Consider the following 25,317-nt stretch of genomic DNA (forward strand, 5'->3'; position numbering starts at 1 on the left):
TCAGATGGAGATGAGGAACTTACTGGGAACTGGAGTAAAGGTCACTCTTTCTGTGCTTTAGTAAAGAGACTGGTGGTTTTTTGTTCCTGCTCTAGAGATGTGTGGAACTTTGAAATTGAGAGAAATGATTTTGGGTATCTGGTGGAAGAAATGTCTAAGCAGCAAAGTATGAAAGAGGTAACCTTGCTGCTTCTAACAGCATACACTCATATATATGAATGAGAAGATTATCTGAAACTGAAACATATTTTAAAAAGAAGCAGAACAGAAAAGTTTGGAAAATTTGCAGCCTGCTCATATAGTAGGAAAAAATTTCCATTTTCTAAGGAGAAATTCATGCAGCTGCAGAAATTTGCATAAGAGGAGCTGAATGTTAATAGCCACAACAATGAGGAAAATGCCTCTAAGGTATTTCAGATCTATGCAGCAGCCCCTTCCATTACAGGCCCAAAGATCTAAGAGAGAAAGATTGTTTTGCAGGTTAGGCCTAGGGGCCTGCTGCTCTGTGCAGCCTGGGGACTTGGCACCCTGCATCCCAGCCACTCTAGCTTAAGCCATAGATAAAAGGCACAAAAATTCAGATCAGGCAATTTCTTTAGAGGGTACAAGCCCAAGCCTTGGTGGCTTCCATGTGGTGTTGGGTCTGTGGGTCCAGAGAAGGCAAGAGTTGAGGCTTGGAAGCCTCCACCTAGATTTCAGAGGATCTATGGGAATGTTTGGATGTCTAGGCAGAAGTCTGTTTCAGGGATTGAGCCCTAATCTCTACTAGGGCAGCGTGAATGGAACATGTGGCGTTGAAATCCCCACACAGAGTCCCCACTGGGCCACCATCCTCCATATCTCAGAATTATAGCTCCACCAACAGCTTGAACTGTGTACCTGGAAAAGCTGCAGGAACTCCACACCAGCCTATAAAAGCAGCTGCAAGGGCTGTACCCTGCAGAGCCACAGGAGAAGAGTAGCCCACGGCTTTGGAAGCACTATCCTTGCATCAGTATGGCCAGGATGTGAGACATGAAGTCAAAGATTATTTTGGAACTTTAAGATTTCATGTCTACACTGCTAGTTTTGGGACTTACATGGGATTTATAGATCCTTTGTTTTGGCAGATTTATCCCTCTTGGAATGGGTCTATTAACCTAATCCCCATACATCATACATATCTTGGAAGTAACTAACTTGTTTTTTGTTTTTGTTTTGTTTTGTTTTAACTTCACAGGCTCATAGGTAGAAGGGACTTGCCTTAACTCAGATGAGAGTTTGGACTCGGACTTTTGAGTTAATGCTGGAATGAGTTAAGACTTTGGGAGACTGTTAAGAAGGCATGTCCTCCAAGGGATCACAACTCCTCAGCAGCAATGGAACAAAACTGGATGGAGAATGAGTCTGATGAACTGACAGAGGCAGGCTTCAGAAAGTAGGTAATAAGAAAGTTTTCTGAGCTAAAGGAACATGTTCTAACCCAATGCAAAGAAACTAAGAACCTTGAAAAAAGGTTAGATGAAATGCTAACTAGAATAATCAGCTTAGAGAATAACATAAATGACTTGATGGAGCTGAAAAATGCAGCATGAAAACTTTGTGAAGCATACACAAATTTCAATAGCCAAACTGATGAAGCAGAAGAAAGGATATCAGAGATTGAAGATCAACTCAATGAAACAAAATGAGAAAGCAAGATTAGAGGAAAAAGAATGAAAAGAAATGAACAAAGACTCCAAGAAATACGGGATTATGTGAAAAAACCTAATCTACATTTTATCTGTGTACCTGAATGTGACAGGGAGAATGAACCCAAGCTGGAAAACAGTCTTCAGGATATTATCCAGGAGAACTTCCTCAGTCTAGCAAGGCAGGCCAACATTAAATCCAGGAAATGCAGAGAACACCACAAAGCTATTCCTTAAGAAGAGCAACCTCAAGGCACATAATCATCAGATTCACCAGTGTTGAAATGAAGGCAAAATTGCTAAAGGCAGCCAGAGAGAAAGGTTGGGTTACCCACAAAATGAAGCCCATCAGACTCACAGCGGATCTCTCAGCAGAAACCCTACAAGCCAAAAGAGAGTGGGGGCCAATATTCAACATACTTAAAGAAAAGAACTTTGAACCCAGAATTTCATATAAAGTGAAGGAGAATAAAATCCTTTATGGACAAGCAATTGCTAGGTGACTTAGTCACCACCAGGCCTGCCTTACAAGAGCTCCTGAAAGAAGCACTGAACATGGAAAGAAATAACCAGTACCAGCCACTCCAAATACGTACCAAATGGTGAAGACCATCGACACAATGAAGAAACTGTGTCAACTAATGGGCAAAACAACCGGTTATTATCAAAATGGAAGGATCAAATTCACACATAACAATATTAACCTTAAATGTAAATGGGCTAAATGCCCTACTCAAAAGACACAGACTGCAAACTGCATAAAAAGTCAAGACCTATCATTGTGCTGTATTTAGGAGACCCATCTCATGTACAAAGACACATATAAACTCAAAATAATGGGATGGAGGATGATTTACCAAGCAAATGGAGAGCAAAAAAACCCAGGGTTTGCACTTTAATCCAACAAAAATCAAAAGAGACAAAGAAGGGCATTACATAATGGTAAAGGGATCAATCCAACAAGAAGAGGTAACTATCCTAAACATATATGCACCCAATACAGGAGCATCCAGATACATAAATCAAATTTTTAATAATCTACAAAATGACTTAGACTTCCATACAGTAACAGTGGGAGACTTTAACACTCCACTATCAATTAGACAGATCAATGAGATAGCAAATTAACAGGATATCCATGACTTGAACTCATATCTGGACTAAGTGGACTTAATGGACATCTACAGAACTCTCCACCACAAATCCACAGAATATGGGTTCTTCTCAGCACCACATCACACTTACTCTAAAATTGACCACATAATTGGAAGTAAATCACTCCTCGGCAAATGCAAAAGAACAGAAATCTTCAGTCTCTCAGACCACAGTGCAATCAAATTAGAACTCAGGATTAAGAAACTCACTCAAAACCACACAACTACATGGAGACTTTGACTAACACATGAAAAATGAAATGAAGGCAGAAATAAAGATGTTCTTTGAAACCATTAAGAATTAAGACACAATGTACCAGAATCTCTGGGGCACACTTAAAGCAGTATCCAGAGGGAAATTTATAACACTAAATGCCCACATGAGAAGTGAGGAAAGATCTAAAGTCGACACCCTATCATCACAATTAAAAGAACTAGAGAAGTAAGATAAAACAAATTCAAAAGGTAGCAGAAGACAAGAAGTAACCAAGATCAGAGAAGAACTGAAGGAGACAGAGACACAAAAAAATCAGTAAATCCAGGAGGTGTTTTTTTTTTAAGATCAACAAAACAGATAGACCTCTAGCCAGATTAACAGAAAAGAGAGAAGAATCTAGTAGATGCAATAAAAAATGATAAAGAGGATATCACCACCAATTCCACAGAAATACAAACTACCATCAGAGATTGCTACAAACAACTCTATGCATATAATCCAGTAAATCTAGAAGAAATAGATTAATTCCTGGACACTTACACCCTCCCAAGTCTAACCCAGGAATAAGTTGAATCCCTGTATAGACCAATAATAAGGTCTGAAGTTGAGGTAGCAATTAATAGCTTTCCAAACAAAAAATATCCAGGTCCAGATGGGCTCACAGTCAATTTCTACCAGATGTACAAAGAGGAGTGGTACCATTACTTCTGAAACTTTTCCAAACAATACAAAAAGAGGGAATCCTCCCTAACTCATTTTATGAGACCAACATCATTCTGATACCAAAAACTGGCAGAGACACAACTAAAAAAGAAATTTCAGGCCAATATCCATGATGAACATCATTGCAAATATCTCCAATAAAATACTGGCAAACCGAATGGAACAGCACATCAAAAATCTTACCCACCACCTTCAAGTAGGCTTCATCCTGGGGATGCAAGGCTGGTTCAACATTCATAAATCTATAAACGTAATCCATCACATAAACAAAACCAAAGACAAAAACCACATGATTACCTTAACAGATGCAGAGAAAGACTTTGACAAAATTCAACAGTGCTTTATGCTAAAAACTCTCAATAAACCAGGTATCAATGGAACGTATCTCAAAATAATAAAAGCTATTTACAACAAACCCACAGTGAATATCATCCTGAGTGGGCAAAAACTGGAAGCATTTCCTTTGAAAACTGCACTGGCCAAGGATGCCCTCTCTCACCACTTCTATTCAATATAGTATTGGAAGTTCCAGCCAGTGTAATCAGGCAAGGAAAAGAAATAAAGGGTATTCAATTAGGAAAAGAGCAAGTCAAATTGTCTCTATTTGCAGATGACATGATTGTATATTTAGAAGACATCATTGTCTCAGTCCAAAACCTCCTTAAGCTGATAAGCAAATTCAGCAAAGTCTCAGCATACAAAATCAATGTGCAAAATCGCAAGCATTCCTATACGCTAATAACAGACAAACAGAGAGCAAAATCATGAGTGAACTCCCATTTACAATTGCTACGAAGAGAATAAAATACCTAGTAATACAAGTAATAAAGTATGCGGAGGACCTCTTCAAGGAGAACTACAAACCACTGCTCAAGGAAATAAGAGAGGACACAAACAGATGGAAAAATATTCCATGCTCTCGGTTAGGAAGAATCAGTATCCTGAAAATGGCCATACTGCCCAAACTAATTTATATATTCAATGCTATCCCCATCAAGGTACCGTTGACTTTCTACATAGAGAGAACTGGAAAAAGCTGCCTTAAAGTTCATGTGGAACCAATAAAGAGCCCACATAGCCATGAAAATCCTAAGCAAAAAGAACAAAGCTGGAGGCTTCATGCTACCTGACTTCAAACTATACTACAAGGGTAGAGTAATCAAAACAGTATGGTACTGGTATCAAAACAGAGATATAAAACAATGGAACAGAACAGAGGCCTCGGAAGTATCACTACCCATCTACAACCATCTGATCTTTGAAAAATCTGACAAAAATGAGCAAGAATTCCCTGTTTAATAAATAGTGTTGGAAAACTGGCTAGCCATGTGCAGAAAGCTGAATCTGAAACCCTTCCTTATACCTTATACAAAAATTAACTCCCAGTGGATTAAAGATTTAAATATAAGACCTAACACTGTAAAAACCCTAGGGGAAAACCTAGGCAATACCATTCAGGACATAGGCATAGGCAAGGACTTCATGACTATAACACCAAGAACAATGGCAACAAAAGCCAAAATAGACAAATGGGATCTAATTAAACTTAAGAGCTTCTGCACAGAAAAGATACAATCATTAGAGTGAACTTGCAACCAACAGAATAGAAAAAAAATTGTTGCAATCTACCCATCTGACAAAGGACTAATATCCAGAATCTAAAATGAACTAAAACAAATTTACAAGAAAAAAACAACCCTATCAAAATGTGAGCGAAGGATACAAACATGCACCTTTCCAAAGAAGACATTTATGAGGCCAAGAAACATATGAAAAAATGCTCATCATCACTTGTCCTTAGAGAAATGCAAACTAAAACCACATTGAGTTACCATCTGACAACAAATAGAATGGTGGTCATTAAAAAATCTGGAGACAATAGATGCTGGAGAGGATGTGGAGAAATAGGAATGCTTTTACACTGTTGGTGGGAGTGTAAATTAGTTCAACCATTGTGGAAGACAGTGTGATGATTCCTCAAGGAACTAGGAAGAGAAATACCATTTGACCCAGCAATCCCATTACTGGGTATATATCCAAAGGATTATAAATCATTCTATTACAGGTAACTTCAGCAAAGTCTCAGGACACAAAATCAATGTGCAAAAGTCACATAACAGACAAACAGAGGGCCAAATCATGAGGGAACTCCCATGTACATGTATGTTCATTGCCACACTGTTTACAATAGCAAAGACCTGGAACCAACCCAAAGGCCCATCAAGAATAGACTGGATAAAGAAAACGTGGAACATATACACCATGGAATACTATGCAGCCGTAAAAAATGATGAGCTCATATCCTTTGCAGGGACATGGATGAATCTGTAAACCATCATTCTCAGCAAACTGACATAAGAACAGAACAGCAAACACTGCATGTTCTCACTCATAAGTGGGTGTTGAACAATGAGAACACATGGACACAGGGAGGGGAACATCACACACTGGGGTTTGTTGGGGGTTGGGCGGCTTCGGGAGGGATAGCAAGGGGTAGAGAGACTGGGGAGGGATAATATTGGGAGAAATACCTAACGTAGATGATGGGGTGATGGAGGCACCAAATCACCATGGTATAGTATACCTACATAACAATCCTGCAAGATTTCCACATGCACCCCAGAACTTAAAGTGTAATTTTTTTAAAAAAAGAAGATGATGCCAATTATACCACCAACCCTAAGAATGTCGAGTATAGGGTAATAAACAGTGAATACTCAGTTCCAAGAGCTACAAAGGAAAAAGTTCTCCAGCGAAACCCAGTATTTAGTCAGTACAAAACAGGGCTTTGAGTCTGGGAGTTAGTTCACAGGGAAGGTCAGTCAAGAGGACACCATGGAGAGGATGGGGAGTATAGGATAATAGGTTATAAGAAAGAAAACAGCTCTATGAAAATGAGTGTGGACAAATGAGATGCTCCAAAGGACTGTCATTAGCCGGCCTCCCATAACAGGGAATGCAAGGATGGCAGATTTTGTACACAAATTTTCAAACTAAAATTGATCCAAGATGGAAACAACTCAAGTCATCAAAAGGAGAATAAACTGTAGGATATTCATGCAATGAAATATGACTCAGCAATAAAAGAAACAATCTATACATGCAATGACATGGAGAGGACAAAAAAGCACTATGCTAAGAAGCTAACCACTAAAGGTTGTTTACTTATAAACCTATGATATTTAAAATAAAATAAAGTAAAACCATAGTAAAATAAAGTAAAACTACAGTTACAGAAAGCAGATTCACAGCTGAGTCTTCATGTGTTGGGTAGGATTGACCACGAAGGGACATAAGGAACTTTCTGAGAGGATGGAGATGTTTTATGTCTCAATAGGGGTGTGCGTTGCATGTGTTTTGGCATCTGACAAATTGAATGAACTACATATCTAAGACCTATGCATCTCAATAGATATCAAGTATACGTATATCAATTTTAAAAATAGCTCCAGGCCGGGTGCAGTGGCTCACGCTTGCACTCCCAGCACTTTGGGAGGCCAAAGTGGGCAGATCACAAGTTCAAGAGTTCACGAGCAGTCTGGATAGCACAGTGAAACCCCATCTCTACTAAAAATACAAAAATTAGCCGGGCATGGTGGAAGGCACCTACAATCCCAGCTACTTGGAAGGCTAGGAGAATCACTTGAACCTGGGAGGCTGAGGTAGCAGTGAGCTGAGATCAAGATCACACCACTGCACTCCAGCCTGGGCGACAGAGCAAGACTCCATCTCAAAAAAGAAAAAAGCTCCAGAAGTCCTTAATAATCTATTTTGATCTAGGTTATTTTGCTTTTAATGATTTGTTACCTCAGTGGTATGTTGAAAATTGGTGTGTTGGGGGTTGATTGACAACTGCCTCCAGAACTGGAAACACCGATAGTCTACAGTGGTTGTGTAGAACTCTGAGATTTACGGATATGATACTGTGTGTTTGTTTGGTGGGTTTACATAGTGGATGCTCGACAAAGGTGAGTTGCAATAAATGGACTGTTCTTGGCCACAAGACAACACGTGCTTTCTGTGATTCTCTCTTAGGGCAAAGATTTAACATTAACTTAGTGGCAATCCTTGGATTATGCTGATAAGAGAATCAAGAAGGTTTTCTTTAAATATTGATACATGCTACTATCATTGTTTTTTAGATCTGTGGCATTTTGAGGTTGACATGATTAGCATCTTTGCTCTCTGTTTTCTGTAATTTATGATTGTTCTGACAAGGCAATAGCAAGCCAAGAGTTAAAATTAGGTCTGAGTTTATTATTAGTTATTTCTTTTGTTATAGTATTTACTTTCTTAAACAGCCAACAAGTATATTTTTACCCTGATAGGGAAAATATAATTTTGCATTTGCAACTATACATAAGTGATCAAATTCATGTTTCCAGGAAAAAATGGCTATCTTCATAGTTGCCAAAACTGACCATATTGGGAAGGATAAACATTTTTATTTTGGTAGCTACATTACCTCACTGTTTTACTTACTTTTCTGGAGAAAAATGAAAATCCTGTCTGTCAGTTAAAGGAAGCTAAGTAAGAAAAAATTATTTTAAAGTAATAAAAATATATATCATAAGAAAAAATAGAGATTGAGAGGCATCCAGGAATATCAAAGCTTTCTTAAGGTACATTAAAACATGGTAGAAAGAAAGCTAGACTCTAGGTGGAGTCCTGTCACCTATTCTACCCGTGCTTTTGAAAAAGGCAGAAACGCTACATACTTCACAGGATGATGTCAGCACCAAACAAGGTAACATATCTAAAAGTCTCCTTTATACTTCCCAAATTGTAGTTAATGTAATTATTTAGATAGAATGGAAGCAAGTAGATAGATCAAGCACCAAAAGAATTTTGTTCTATTTGTTTTTTTTTTCTGATCAGGTTCTGTACTAGGATCTAATTCATCATCTAACCTCCAACTATTCTTGTTCACTTTATAATACAATTAAATATGTTAGTTCAAAACTAGATCATTTTTTATTTAAATAGAATAACTCAAATATTTTGTAATTTAGAAAGCTTGGACTGTAATATTTATTCTTTAATTCTAGCCATTGATACTGACATCCAAAAGGAAGGTAAGCATGTCATCAGTTTGGTTCCTCATTTATACCACAGCTAGCAAATGGCTGACTATGTAATAGAGATTTGAAGCTTAATGACATAATGGATAAACAAATGAGCAAATGAATCAATGGCATGCAGAAGTTATGGCACATGGAGGCAATGAATACATTAGACGATTAATAGGGATCATTAGGTTGTTTGAATTGTCCACCTCATACTTCGTTATCTGGCTATCTCCTACTTATTTTGAAGGCTCAATACAAAAATATCTTCCACTGGAAATCCTCGCCTACCCCAGGTAGAAAGGACTCACTTACTCAGAACTGTGTCTACACCACTGTAAGAGTACCTATCTCACGGTGTGACGATTAGCACTGGCAGTCAGCCTCGATAGCCCTAGTCTTCCTGGGGCTGGGGCTGTGCTTTGAGAATACAAAGACCCTGAGACAATGCTTGACACAGAAGGTCTTAATGAAAACTTAAAGTCAGTTTAACAAAAAGAGTCCTTTATATTTTCTTTGAATTCCTGTTTGAAGAGAGAAAAAAAACCTGTCAATCAAGTCATAAGCTCCGTAGACTTATCAGGGAGAAATAAACAGGCAGACTTAGTATAGCTGAAAAGCTGCCTCGACCTTTTTTGTTTTCCTCCTACTTTTCAAACATTTGGGGCTGCCTTCACCCAAAAACTTAGTACAAACATCTTCATTTGTATAACAGGAAAATCCAGTTTGTGTTTTCATTCTGTAATTCTTGACTTACATTAAGATTTTAAAGAGAGCCCATCCAATGGTTCTCCCTTTTCTTCCCAAAGCTACAAAGTCTCCTAATTACGTTTTGGTCATTTTTCTTGAGGACATGGAGACTAGATTTAAAAAAAAAAAAATGAGTACCTCCTCTTTCCCTTAAAATATAAATTGTTTGAGGTCAGAGTTTTCTTGTCTGTTTTGTTCACTGTTCTTCCTCAGAACTTAGAACTATGCCTGGCACAGAGCAGATACTGTTGTTTGAATGAATAAATATTTGATAAAAGCTGAAAGTTTTCTCATTTGAAAAAAATCTTTGTGTTCCATTCTAAGTATTAAAATGATGCCTAAATGGAACTACAGGAAATTAATTAACAGAAATCCTAAAAAGATATATATTAAATGTCTTGTCATATGCTTCATTGACTCATATGTCCATTTAAACTTGAAAATTCCTATCAAGCAGCTTGAATTGTCCTAAATAATCTCAAGAAAATTAAGACAGCATCTTTGATTTTATTGGTTTTACAATCCATGTACAACTTGATTAAGTTTGTTTAAAGGACTTTTCATTGAACAGGAAAATTTAAGCATATTTCTTAATACTTCTATTGTATAGCTTAGGTGATTTTTAGTTTTTCCTGTAAACATGTCAAATGCAAGTATGCAGTGAATCTACAAATGATCTGAGTCCTCCCAGTTGACTTGGCCATTCCACAGATTTTATTTCCTCCAGCATTACATTCAAAGCAAGGTTGATTAATATAAAAGTCATCAACCTAGCTGTGTGGCTCTTGCACAATTTATGGAAATGAATTCCAGGTGAAACTTTAAAACAACCTGTTGTTATAATTGGAGATATTAAGCACAGAATCATCTATCCTGTTGTTGCTATACATTGCACAGAACTGCTAAGTTAATACATTGCAAAAATATCTGCAATGGCAAATTTAAAATTTCTAAACATTTGGAGTATTCCAAATATACCAAAAGTTATCTAGGGAAAAAAAGTAATGTATATTCATATACCCACCACATAGCTGTAGTCTGCCATATTTGCTTCAATTTTTTTAAAGGACCTAATCTTTACAAATAGAGCTGAAGCATTCTGTGAGCTCTACCCTCACATTTATCCCCCCTAACCTCCTTTTCCTGGGGGCCCCCTCTCCTGAATTTTGTGTATATCATTCTTATGTACATTTTCATTCTTTTACCAAATGATTTCTTTCTAAAGGATATAAAGCAACATTTTGCCTGTTTCTTTAAGCTTTATATATATGCATTTACATTATGTTCAGCACAGAATAAGGACTCAATAAATGTTACTCTATTTGATATGCCACATCCTTTATTTTCTCGTAACATTGCATTTGAGACTTAGCCAAGTTGATACATGTACTTCCAAATAATTTACTTCCACTGTGTTCTTGGGCTCTGCTATGTGAGTATGCCACAAAGCAAATCAAGTCTTTCCTATCCGAAATGTTCTTTTCCTTTTTCCTTTTCTTTTTTTTTTTTTTTTTTCGGGGGAGGGACACCAGGCTGCACTCACCCAGGCTGGAGTGCAATGGCACTATCACAGCTCACTGTAGCCTCAAACTCCCAGGCTCAAGCAATTCTCCCACTTCAGCCACCCAGGTAGCTGGGAATACAGGTGATACCATGCCTGACTAATTTGTTTTTTTATAATTAATTAACTAATTAATTATTTTTAGCAGAGATTAGGTCTTACTAGGTTGCCCAGACTGGTTTTGAACTCCTGAGCTCAATTGATCCTCCTGCCTCAGCCTCCCGAATAGCTGGGATTACAGGTGTAAGCCATTGCACCAGGCTTGAAAATGCTCTTTTATTTCTCTCTTGCAGTGACCCCTGACACCCAGCCACCAACTAGAGGCTGCACCTCTACTACCACCCCCTGCTGCCTGCCTACTGGTTTTATAAAGCACTGGCTTGGTGTAAAGTGATGTTTTTCTTTTTTAATAGGAGAAAAATATTGGTTCTACTTAATAAACATAATATTAGAGGTCTTAAAGTGATTGAGTATGCAGACTATGTAAATCAAATAAATATATGAAAGAAGAATTAAAAGACCTAATAAGCATATTTATATATTATTTTTAATACAAATAACATCATAATTAAGTCTATTTATGTTTCCTTGCTCAGATACCAGCGAGTTTCTCTTGAATCGCAGTTAATAGAATGGCTAGTTTGAAATATGCATATTTTTACTTACTAGGTATACAAAATTGCTCTTCAAATTGGTTTTAGCAATCTATTCAGACAACAGGGTCTAAGAATTTTCCTTTCTAAACATATTTGTCAACACATGTTATTTTAAGAATTTAAAATGTTTTACCAGTCTGATAGGTATGAAACATTATCTCAATGTTTTTGTATAAATTTCAACAATTTCTAGTAATGTTGAGCATCTTGTTAATCTCTTGATTGGTCAGTCCAATCTGGTCTCTTCTGGAAATTGCCTGCTTGAAGCTTTTGTCTATGTTCCTACTAGTTATTGTCTTTTTCTGTGTTAATTTGTAGAAATTCTTCATACATTTGAAATACTGATCCTAGGGTGTTTATATATGTTGCAAATATCCACCCCCAGTTAGTAACTTCACTACCTTTGTTTATAGTATTTTTTGGTTGAATGTGACTTTATAATTTGTGTGTCTTTTTATTTATTTATTTATTTATTGGAGATAGCCTTTCTGTCTGTCACCCAGACAGGGTGCAGTGATGCGATCATAGCTCAGTGCAGCCTCAAACTCCTGGGCCAAGCATTCCTTCTTCAATCTCTCGAGTAGCCAGGACTACAGATGGGCCAAACTGTTCCTGTCTAATTTTTAAATTTTTGGTAGAGACAGGGTCTCAGTAGAAAATACCATTTTAAAAATGTAATGTAGACTAATATAGCAACTCTTTTTTTTTTATTTTATTCAAGTTCTGTAAAGTTAGATCTCATTTGAAAAACCATTCTCTAGTCTGAGTTTATAAAAAAGGTTACATATTTTATTTTTTAGAAATTAATGTTTGCTTTATATAATTAGGTATTAACCTATATGTAACTGGTTTTTGTTTACTTGATATGTACAGAATTATTTATATGTTCTACATGCATACCCAAAGGCCTCCAGATTATTTAGCCACCTATTTTTTAATCACTGATTTCTCATGCCATCTCTGCTATGCATCCCATTTACATTTGCATGCAGACAGGCAAGGTATCTTTCTCCTGGATTAAAAAAATCTACATCAAACAGCTAGTAGGTTATTTTAGTCAGCTCAGGCTGCTAGAACAAAATACTATAGACTGGGCAGCTTAAACAACAGACATTTATTTTTCACAGTTCTAGAAGGTTTGAAGTCCAAGATGAAGGTGGCAGCAGATTGAGTGTCTGGTGAGTGTCTGCTTCCTGGCTTGCAGATGGCTACCTCTGGCTGTGGCTGTGTCCTCACATGACTTTTCTAGGGTTTCTCGTGGAGAGAGAAAGAAAGCTCCTCCTCCTCTAGTAAAGATATGGATCTCATTATGAAGACACCTCTCTCATGACCTCATCTAAACCTAATTATTCCCTAAAGGCCTCACCTCTAAGTCCTATCACATTAGGGTTTAGGGTTCCACTAAATGAATGGTGGGGAGAGACACAAACCTTCAGTCCATAGCATGGATATTTAATAATTATTCTTTGACTCATCAAAAGGTAATTTAAACTGATTCCCTGCAACAACTTATTATTCAAAATCTTTTAATTCATATCTTCCCTCCATAAATCTATTGCTAACCTTAGTTATAGAGGAGTCACATCACTTGTCCATTTAACTTACAATATTCCAAATACAGACATCTGGGGAGTCAAAAAAGAGAAGAAACAGTATTAGTGTCTTGAGTGACTCTGTCTTCTCTTTCATGAAATGAATATAAACAGAAGGGTCATGAGCAATAAACGGAGACATGAATTAGCTGTGCTTACAGTGGATATGTTTCTGGGGACATTTGTCAGTGTGAGTATCTTGCAGTGTGTTGAGTCTAGTTTAGAAATACTAGACTCAATAAGAAAGTCCATTCTTATTGTAGTTTTCTTTTCCATGGCATCAGTTACTCGTGGTCATCTGCAATCCAAAAATATTAAGATATTTTGAGAGAGACCACATTTATATAACCTGTATTACAGATGGTTCTAACTGATCTATTTTATTGTAGTTGTTGTTAATGTCTTATACTGCCTACTTTAGAAATTAAAATTCATCATAGGTATGCATGCATAGGAAAAATCATAATACAATATATAAAAAATCTGGTCAAATGTGTGGTTTCAGGCATCCATTAGGGGTCTTGGACTGTATCCCTCCAAGAGTAAGAGTTTACTACTGTAGTAGTATCTTCTTCTTCTTCTTCTTCTTTTTTTTTTTTTTTTTTTTTGATGGAGTTTCACATTTGTTGCTCAGGCTGGAGTACAAAGGTGTGATCTCAGCTCACTGCAACCTCTGCCTCCCAGATTCAAGCAATGCTCCTGCCTCAGCCTCCCAAGTAGCTGGGATAACAGGCATGCACTGTCACACCCAGCTAACCTTGTTTTTTTAGTATCGACGAGATTTCACATGTTGGCCAGGCTAGCTCAAACTCCTGACTTCAAGTGATCCATCTGCCTCAGCCTCACAAAGTGTTGGGATTACAGGTGTGAGCCACCAAGCTCCACCTACTGTACTATTACTAAATACTATTTTACTGCATAGCATTGCATACAGAAATTTATTTACAATGCACTTTCTGTCCAACTTAATGGATTTCTAAGGGCAATTTTACTAGACATGGTTTTGATCATAAGTACTGACTTTAATTTCGGAGTCAAACATGGCTCCATTATAATCAATGTGTCAATGGACCATCAAAATAACTGCTTTATCTTGAATAAGAGGTACAGATTTAAAAACAGCTTTTAGTATTTACTCACAAGCAATGGTGAATGAGGAGATGCAGGGGTCTGACATTAGAGCAGCATGTCTTGGTTCCCAAGATAAACACAGGCATACCAGGACATCACAAACCTGGAAGCACTGTTTACCAGTGACATTTGGGCAATAGTTTGGCCTTTTCCTCCTGGATGAAGATATGACCTGTTGATACTGTGTTAATTTCAAGAACCATGAAGTACCTGCTATGAACGGAGTGCTCATTTACCTCCCAAATTCATATGTTGAAAAACCAATCCCTGATGAAATTATACTCCCAATGTCTGTGGCACGTAATTAGGTTATATGGGTAGAAACCTCACAATAGAATTAATATCTTTTTAAGGAGAGACACACAAAACTTGTCTCATCTCCCTCTTTTTTTTTTTTTTTTTTTTTTTTGAGGTGGAGTTTCACACTTGTTACACGCGCGATCTCGGCTCACCGCAACCTTCGCCTCCTGGGTTCAGGCAATTCTCCTTCCTCAGCCTCCTGAGTAACTGGGATTACAGGCATGTACCATCATGCCCAGCTAATGTTTTGTATTTTTTAGTAGAGACGGGGTTTCACCATGTTGACCAGGATGGTCTCGATCTCTTGACCTCGTGATCCACCCACCTCGGCCTCCCAAAGTGCTGGAATTACAGGCGTGAGCCACCGCGCCCGGCCTCCTCTCCCTCTCTTTGCCAAGTGAAGATACACTCTGTAAACAGGAAATGGATCTTTATCAAGAACTTGACCAAGATAGCACCCTGATCTTGGGCTTTCAGATGCCGGAACTGTGAAAATAAATTGAGTTCTTAAAGCCACCCAGTTTAGTATTCTGCTATGGCAACCTAAACTGACTAAGGTAGTGTGAAATATTATACAGACACAGAAATGGACACACTAAATTTAGAAGAGTTTGACTCTAAAAAGAAGTGAGTTTCTCAAAGCTGGAGAGAACTGCTTTGCACAGACAATGGCGCTATCGAGTGAGCAATCCCTTTAGAAGCAGGCCAGTCTTCAAAGCTCTTCTGGTTCTGGCTGCTGCTGCCATTTCTTTGTGTGGCCAACTCACTTTTGATATAATTTTATTAGCTTATTATATCAGGAACTTAATCTAACTGAGCCAGGTGTCTGGTCTTATCAAGACAATCTATACCCTACCTGAAACACATCATTGGATTATCTCTCCAATGGCAAGTATAATCAGAATACCTTTACTGATCATTTATTTATATTATAATGATGTGTCTATTTGAGGAACTGAGAGCAGAACTCATTCTTTAAAGCCTAAGAAAAATGTCCTTGCAGACTTAATCATAAGATGTGAGATCTCACAGACATCTAAGAGACTACCATGTCCTACGAGATGGATGAAAATCTGAAAAAAGAGACACTGCACAGTCCAAGGTCATCGTACTAACAGTCAGAGCTGGTCTTGAACACAGATTTTTGTGCCGCTGTTGGACCCACACAGCAACATGCCAATAAGCAAACTGAAACCTATCAATGCAGCTATTTTCTTGCTTAAACAATTTAGTACCTCAAGACATAGAGATGTAAATCTTTATGTTCCTAAAAGTTTAAATTGAAGGCCACAAGAACAATGTTCTGAACTGTGATTATCCCTATAACTCACTTGGAAATTGTTTTTAAGTGGACAATGGCCCTAATTTTAGTCTACTAATTGTGTTTTCTCAGAGTTAGTTACTATCTCAGAGAGTACCAGATGTTATATGGACACTCAGGTCTCAACAACATGGAAGTACGATGTGCATTTTTTCTTGAAGAGTATTAAAATAATAGTGATAATAATAACACATATAACAATATGATATAATGACCAACACATATTGAATGCTTATATTTATTATTAAAATTCTAAGTACTTAATATATATAAATTTATTTAATTCTCACAGTAAACCTATGTGGTAGGTATTATTTATCTCCTAAGAAACTGAAAAATAGAGGAGTTACATACTTTGTGGAGAAAGGATTTGAATCCAGGAATCCTTCCTTAGAATTCACACCCTTAGCCATTCTTTATTGAGATAGTCTTATACAAAAAAAAAAAAAGAGAAAGAATACAGACCTCTTTCTTATCTTTCTGAATGTGGAATTTTAATTCAGTAAAGAGGCAATTTGCTAACTGGATTGCTGGTACCATGAAAGAATTAATGTTGCTTCTCTGGTGGAAATTTTCTGAAAGGGAGTAATTCACACTCTGGAAAAATGTGGCACAATATTGTTAACATCATGAGCAAGTAAGTTTTATCTACTGAGGTGTCAAGGTTGACATATTATTTAGCATATTCTCTACACCCTGCAGATAGTAGCATCTGCATAATGTAGTCAAAATAAATAAGGCTTTGAGTGTATGGGGAAGATAATCACATATCACTTCACACATAAACATAATTTTTTCTGCTGTACCTGCTTGCCACAACTTGAGTTCTCAAAGAACGTGAGTCATTTCCAAAGAGCACCTGCCTCAGCTACTAGCTTTATTCTTTCAGGTACAGCTGTTTCCCTCTCAGATATCAGAGATGCCACCACAGCTGACAGGACCCCTTTCAGGAGGGAAGCAATATATGCCCAAGTTCTCAAAAACTCCCAAGAGTAAAAGAAGAAGGTCCAACTAGTGTATAAAAAGGGGGCAAAATAGTTTCCATTTTCATTAAAGATGTCTATTCTAAAATGCAATAATTGTTCCAATTTTGGTGAAAGGGTAGTCAATTCATTGCTGAAGCCAATACAAACAGATACAGGGTCTTGGAGATATGTATCAGAAACTTCTCATTCCTAGGAATCAGCAGTTAAGAAATGATTCTCAATACAGGAAATGTTTGATGCTCAAGGCCACATGACATGTAGTTGTGTGAAAGAAGAAATTTCTTTGCTGAACAAAAATGGAAAAGCTATTAAATAAATATAGAACATCTATGTGAAGGAATGCTATGCAGTCACTAAATGACACACTTAAAAAGGGAAAGTCGATTTTTGCAAATTTCTGTAGTCTTAGCTTTTTAAAAATTTATGTTTTATTTATAATTAGCATATAATTATTGTACATGTTTCTGGGCTCTAGTAAGATGTTTCAGTGAATGTATACGTTGTACAGTGAAAAAATCAGTGTAGTCACTAAATCCATCACTTTAAATATTCATCATTTCTTTGTGGTAATAACATTAAAAATCTTCCCTTCTAGCTATCTTGAAATATACACCACATTGCTATTTGCTATAGTCACCCTATTCTGTAATTAAACACGAGCACTTATTCTTTCTGACCAACTTTAACTCTGTACAGTTGACCAGCCTCTTCGGGTCCTCCCTCCCATCTACTCACCTCAGCCTCTGGTAACCATTATTCATTATTCTACTCTCTATTTATAAAACTTTTTTAGATTCTATATATGACTGAGATCATGCAGTATTTGTTTTTCTACACTTGGCTTATTTCACTTAATGTAGTGATCTCCAGGTGTATCCATGTTGTTGCAAATTACAGAATTTCATTGTATTTTAGGCCTGAATAGTATTCGTGTGTGTGTGTGTGTGTGTTTGTGTGTGTGTGTGTGTGATATCACATTCTGTTTTATGGCTGAGTAGCTTTCTATTGTGTGTGTGTCTGATACATCTATATCTGTATATCTCTTTTTCTCTCTCTATATATATATCGTATTATGTTTTCTTTATCCATTCATCTGTAGATGGGTATTTACATTAATCCATATCTTGGATATTGTAAATAGTGCTGCAATAAACATGAAGTGCAGATGTCTCTTTGACATACTGATTTCATTTCCTTTAATTTATACCCAGTACTGAGATTGCTGGATCATATAAAAGTTCTATTTTTCATAAAAATCTTTATATTGTTTTCTATAATGCCAGTACTAATTTACATTCCCACCAACAGTGCATAAGAATTCCCTTTTCTCTATATTCTTGCTAGCATTTGTTATTTTTTGTCTTTTTGATAATAACCATTCTAACATGTATGCGGTGATATCTTTTCTGGTTTAATTTGCATTTCCCTGATGATTAGTGATGTTTTGCATTTTAAAATATATCTATTGGCTATTTGTGTCTCTGATTTTGATAGTTGCCTATTTAGGTCTTCTGCCCATTTTAATCAAATTATTATTATTTTTTGGTCCTCATGCCTTTGAGTTTCTTATATAGTCTGGATTTTAATCCATTGTCATTGCATACTTTGAAAACACTTACATCCATTTTGAAGGTTTTGTCTCCATTCTGTTGATCATATCTTTTGCTGTGCAGAATCTTTTTAGTTTGATGTAACCTCATTTCTAATTTTTGCTTTTTGTTGCCTGTGCTTTGAGGTCTTATTTAAAAAATCCTTGTCCCGTTCAATTTAATGACTTAATTTGTTCTTCTAGTTTCATAGTTTCAGGTCTTTAATGTAGGTCTTCAATTCACTTAGGATTGATTTCTTATATATGGTGGTAGGTGGAGATATAGTTTCATTAGTTTGCATGTGGATATCTAACGTTCCCAACACAATTTATTAAAGAGACTGTCCTATTCCCAATGTATGTTCTTGGGCACCTTTGTAAAAAATTAGTTAGCTGTACACACATGGATTTATTTTTGAGTTCTCTATTCTGTTCCACTGGTCTAGGTGTCTGCTTTTGTGCCGGTACCATGTTGTCTTGTTTATTTTGTGGAATACTTTGATGTCAAGTACTGTGATGCCTCCAGCTTTGGTCATTCTGCTCAAGACTGCTTTGCCTATCCAGGGTCTTTCACATTTTTAAATAAATGATAAGTTCTTAAAAATTTTTCGTAGTTGACATTCTCATTTTCTCCCTACTTTCCTTTTATACTTCTTCCCTTTTCTCCTCCATTTCCTCCCTCAAACATCAGAAAGATGTACTGGAGGAAGTTTAGTTTAAAATAAATGGTGAAAGAAGTTTTTTGTGAATAAATTGGTCATTATTATTTCACCACAAAGATGTAAAAAGTGAGAATTAAAGATATTAAACAGCTTTGCCCAAAGAATACAGAACTACTAAGCCTGGGTGGGGCCATGCCATGCTTCTTCCTGCTTACCCACTGAATTTGATCCTCTGATCCTTCAGTTATAAAAGAATGATCTTTCTCATCTCTTCAAATGCTAATGTAACGGAGTCCAGTCTGATATGATGATATGATTTCCACATTCATACCACAGAAAGTGTGTCAAGGAAGTAAAGAAGGTAATTGAATTATGTTCATGGAACTATCAGGTCTTCAATATGTATGCATATGGAAACAAGTTCGAATTGAAATGAATTTTAAATAAATGAGATCCCAAAATATTTCCTTCAGTCATTTATTTATTCACTTGCCATGTATTTATTGAGCACCTTTGTTTTCTCAGACCTTGTGCTTGATATTTGGGATAGAAAAATCAGTAACATACGTCTTACTCTCAGGAAGTTCACTGTCAAGTGAAACCTCTCTCTCTCTCTCTCTTTCTCTCTCTCTCTCTCTCTCTCTGACACACACACACACACACACACACACACACACACACACACACTAAAGCTACACACATGGTGTGGTAATTATACTGATAATTATACAAGGTATTAAGAGGCACTCAAAATATTAATACAACTATCCAGCCTGTGAAGAATTTCTGGAGACAAGAAGAGAATGTCTTAGTGAAGTTACAGAATATAGTTATCTAAAAAGGGATAAGAAAGAATATTACAAAGACAAGAACACTCTAAGTTTAAAAGGAAGGGTGGCAAGACATGAGTTTGGCTAGCTGAAGTAGACAATAGAGAAACGTGTTCATCTGTGAAAAAAATTCAGACTTGAACCACTGGAGAGAACTGACAAAATCTTAAAGCAAATGCTTCTATTTATCTCCACCTTTTATTTTCAACAGCTGCTGGAGCTCTCTAATGGCTTTATAAGAAATAGCCATTAGTGGGCCAAACCATGATCTAATACGCCGTTTGCCTAAAAGATACGGAGACCCTGAATTAGGGCAGTGATAGCAGGGATAGAACAGAAAGGATAAATCCAAACAATAATTAGGTTAATCTACATTAATCTGAAGGTATGGGTATTTCCAATATATACACACCCACAGCTTTTGCATACAATTTTAGGGACTTCAAAGATCTCAGAGCACATCCTAAGAGTCCATTAGTCCTCACTGAAGGATCCTTAGTCTACAATAAGTGAAACTGTGATGAATGCCTATGGAAATTAGTTGGAATTAATTTGCAGTTAAAATTATTAAATTAACATTGCTTTTAAGCACTTAATTAAGATGGCCTACTCCTTAAATTGAGTAAAATTTTATTTTAGGAATGATTTCTTAGGAAGTAAAAGTATTCTGCTTTTCCTCTTAAAAGTAAAAAAAGGATATTCATTATTTGATTTTTCCAAGGTATGTAAAAACTTGCCATTCCTAAGGCACAAAACAAAACACATAACTGATACATGAAAAAGCTAAATAAATTAACACTAGGTCATCTACGTGGCAAATCTTTAATACTGTGTTTAGTGGGGACTTCCCAAGTCCAAAACTATAACGATAGAAAACTTATGTAATTGCGTGGAGAGAAATATTTTAAACTTTAAGTCATAGGTGTCAACCCTATGAATGCACTTTTTAAGTATCATACACAATGTAACTATTATATATTTTAATATGACAAAATTGAAGCATATTTAAAATTATATTGATCAAATCTTACATTCTTAAATAGCAATGATATAAAATTGAAATAAAGAAACTATGTGGATGGCCATATCATTTAGCAGATGGGTGGTTCAAATTTCCCAGCATACTGGATGCCAGTAAAAAGTGACAGTCAAAGCACCAAATGGCAGCATATGGTTACTTCAATTAATTTCAAATTTGATCATTTCCTTTTTGACTCTTTCCATACAACTAAACTATGGCTAGGGGAAGGAGTGAATTAGCATAATTAACAAAAAAGGCTAAAATTATTAGCATTGTGAAAAGAAAAATAAGAAAATGGAAATTGACAGTTTATAAATTGAGTATTTCATGAGTAACCCAAATTTACCCTATGAAACTTTTAATTTAATTACACAAAATAGGAAGAACCTAAAATTAATCACTTAAAATTACTCAGTAATAAAGTTATAATAAAGGATGTTCTATTTATTGACTTTGGTGAGGGTTACACGAGAGTGTTCATTTTGAGGTTATTTGCTGAAATACATCTACTTTTCTATACTTATATTAACTTCCTAAAAATCTTTAGAATCTGAATACATAAAGAAAAGTAAATAGGGTTATCAGTGCTTTGCACGGTGTAGATCTTACTTCAAGAAGAAAATTTTGGGAGAGTTTATATCTAGCTAAGGCAAGAACTAAAATTCAAAAATTTATTCTTTGAGTTACAATTACAAAAAGAAATTATCCAAATGGGTATATGACAAACAACTGCTACTTGGGGAACTTAATGGATGTGACTTTACTGTGATCAGTGGAACAGTCAATGCATTCTAATAGAACTTTCTAAGATGTTGGAAATTTCCTTTATCTTCATTGTTCAGTATAGGAGCCACTAGCCACATGCAGCTACTGAGTATTTGAAATATGGCTCCTGTAATTAAAATATTGAGTTTTAATTTAATTGAAATTCATTTACATTTAGATAGTTCCATGTGGCTAGTGGCTACTGAATTGGACAGCTAGAGTAAGCAAACTGAAACTAAATATTTACCTTTCATTTTCAAGCTAATGAAGTTGTACATACCAAAAAAATAAAATAAAATTACACTTTTCGTTTTCCAGGGTTCCAGTCTGAAGTGTCTTGTTACTGCTGACAAGACACGCATGACTGACCATTTGCTCCCTAAGAGATGAAAACTGACATTGCTTTGAAATTCAAACTGACATTGCCAGTGAGCTTCACTTTAAAATGGAACAACTGCTTTCTAGTTAAAGGGGTTCTCAAAGGGTCTAAAGATTTGCTGTCATGAAAATACATGCTTTGCCACTGCCTTTTTTTCTTTTTCTAAGCAGTAACAGGCTACCACTGTCAGAAAGTTGCTTAATTTTTCTTGAAAATATTGGAATACTAATGGCAGTGTTTCTGTGCAAGGCTCCCTAAAGCTCAAAATTTGCATGTTAATAGCCAGCTGAATGCAAAATGCAGTTCTTCTAAATGCCTTCCATAATATTTACTGTTAGATTCTGTTTTCCCACTCTGACCCACATAGTTACCTAGTAGTATGTAGTAGTTATGATAGTGTTTTGTAATGCCTACTTAACTTTCTGCCTTCCTCATCAAACTGTAAACACAGGAGGGCAGGAGCCGTATCTTATTTACTGTACACAGAGTTTATTAATATTTGCAGGTTAGAATGAATGAAACAAATCCCAAACATCATGATGTTAACAAACGTACAAAAGTGAAAGATGAAGGGCAGGTATTCATCTCATTTAAATTCACTTGATTACATACATAAGTGCCAACATGCTTCTCTCTAGTGCCCACGGCACATGTCATTTTAAAGACCTCTTAATTTATATTGTAGAAGAATGTGATTATGTGTAAGAACTCAAAAGGGAGGATTGGAAAACAAGAGACAGCTAATAGATTGCAAGCCCGAGGCAAAAATATAAGAGGTGGAAATCAGCGTTACAAGAGAAACACTTTGCATGCTTGTGTGTTTAAATACTTTCATAGTACACTAAGTGTCTACCAAACTTTTCTAAAGGAGCCAGATAATGAATATTTTAGGCTCTGTGGACCATAAGGTCTCCATTACATATTCTTCTCTTTTTTTATTAAATAAAAAAAATGTACCCTATAAAAATGTAAAAAAATATTGTTATATCACAGATTATTAAAACAGAAGTAGGCTGTGATCTTGATTTGCCTAACAGACCATAGTCTGCCTACTCCTGACATGCAAAATAGACATTATTGTTGTGAAAACTTTAGTGATTTGTTTTTTTGGCCTCAAAGAAGAAAATTGGCACCTGAATGTTTTGCATTCAAAATTCTACATTCACAAAAAAAAAAAAAAAAAAAAAAAAAAAAATGACCAATTCAATTTTGAAGTCAATTGATGTTTTGGAAAATGTTTATTTTGAATTCAGATACTTCCACAACTATGACTCCATGCAGTCCATGTTTAAACAGGAAAAAGAGAGAGAAGAAAAGGAAAACAGTCAAGAAAAATTATTCAGAACAATATTGAACCTAGTTACAGATGTGTTTGCAGGTGGCACAGGCAACAAGTAATAAATAATCTCATTAATAAAGCCAGCATTTAATAAAAACAGTAACCCACATTCCATAGAATGCTAAAATATCTCAAAATGCAAGTTGTATACAGAAAAGGATATCTTTCTATATGCACAAGTAGCCTCATTAAAGTGGAATAAGTCTTTTTTGTAGTCTCATCACTAGTGCTAGCTATGAAAGTTATTGTACCCCATGTCCAAATTTTCTTTTTCTTTTCATATATTCTCCACATCATAAAAAGGAATACTTAAAAGGGAGACAATGCGCCTGTTCTTTGTTTTGCCTATAAAATCAATACGTAGGCTGGGTACGGTGGCTCAAGTCTGCAATCCCAGCACTTTAATAGGCTAAGGCAGGTAGGTCAGAGGTTCAAGACCAGCCTGGCCTGTGTGGTGAAACCCATCTCTACCAAAAAGACAAAAAATTGGTGTAGCATGGTGGTGTACACCTGTAATACCAGCTACTGGGGAGACTGAGGCAGGAGAACTACTTGAACCCAGCAGCAGAGGCTGCAGTGAGCCAAGATCCCACCACTGCACTCTAGCCGGGACAACAGAGCAAGACTGCATCTCCAAAAAAATAGAAAAACCAGTATGTGATTCTCCAAATAATGTATGATTACTAGATTTTTTTAAAATGACATGTTATACCTTCTAAATACCACAAAAGATAATTCTTTTCTTTTCTGGCTTATCACATGAATTATCCCTTTACATGTTCATTGTAAAGGCATCTTAAAGGTTTAACATCAATTTACTGAAAAGCACGTAAATAGAATATATACGTCATTTCAATACCTCCAACCATATACAGTATTTGATTATTTTAAGTACAGAACAGATAGTCTCCTAGAGAACCTAGGTTTCAAAAAACACTGTCAAGCAGTTTTAAAATAACCCCTTAATTTTGAGAGACATAAATGTTTGGGGGGGAAAAGTGTTACCCACTGAATTAAAAATAAAGTAGCTAACAAAAAAATCAATGTTTTGTAAATCTGTTTTCTCTTAGCTCAAATTCCTACAGTGGTCAAAGTAGGATATAATTTTTCTTTTTGACGAATGTTGTCCAGTTTGACAAGTAAATAAATGTTTAACTCTTTTCTGTTCTCGCTGCAGAAAAAAGAAGAAATAGAAAATAACTGCAGCACATTTATGACATTCGTTTCTTTCTCCACGTGAAACACACAATGAAAACACTTTATAGATGAATTGTGCCTTCGATTGAATAGAGAACGGTGGACTAGCTTTGGTTTTATGGAATTGGATAATTTGTCATAGTTTCTGCCCCTGGGAAAATGATAACCCAAAGGAAAACAAGTGGAAAAACTTTTAAAAATAGTGATAAAACACACAGCTGATATTTTTGGTTCATAGAAGACTTTAAAATACATAATTTACAAAGCCAATTACTAAGTTATAAAAAAATGCTATCATCATCAACAAACATCCACAGAGCTTTCGGTTTCAACACAAAGCTCTCCTCTTACTTCACATGATATTAGTCATGAAAAAAATCACTTGGAGATTGCTCCACGGTTATCATAT

General features: G+C 36.1%; 1 long non-coding RNA gene across 1 annotated transcript in view; it reads left to right on the forward strand.

Annotated features, from left to right (window-relative positions):
- Window positions 1–25,102, forward strand: part of LOC101027427 (uncharacterized) — a 165,495-nt gene extending 140,393 nt beyond the window's left edge. Inside the window, exons 3-4 of the long non-coding RNA XR_165349.3 lie at window positions 22,312–22,421; window positions 24,889–25,102. This is a non-coding gene — a long non-coding RNA (uncharacterized LOC101027427). The remainder of the gene's footprint in view (window positions 1–22,311; window positions 22,422–24,888) is intronic.
- The last annotated feature ends 215 nt before the right edge of the window (window positions 25,103–25,317 follow it).

The sequence above is a fragment of the Saimiri boliviensis genome, chromosome 8, assembly GCF_048565385.1.
Source record: "Saimiri boliviensis isolate mSaiBol1 chromosome 8, mSaiBol1.pri, whole genome shotgun sequence".
In the NCBI taxonomy this organism is placed as follows: Eukaryota; Metazoa; Chordata; class Mammalia; order Primates; family Cebidae; genus Saimiri; species Saimiri boliviensis.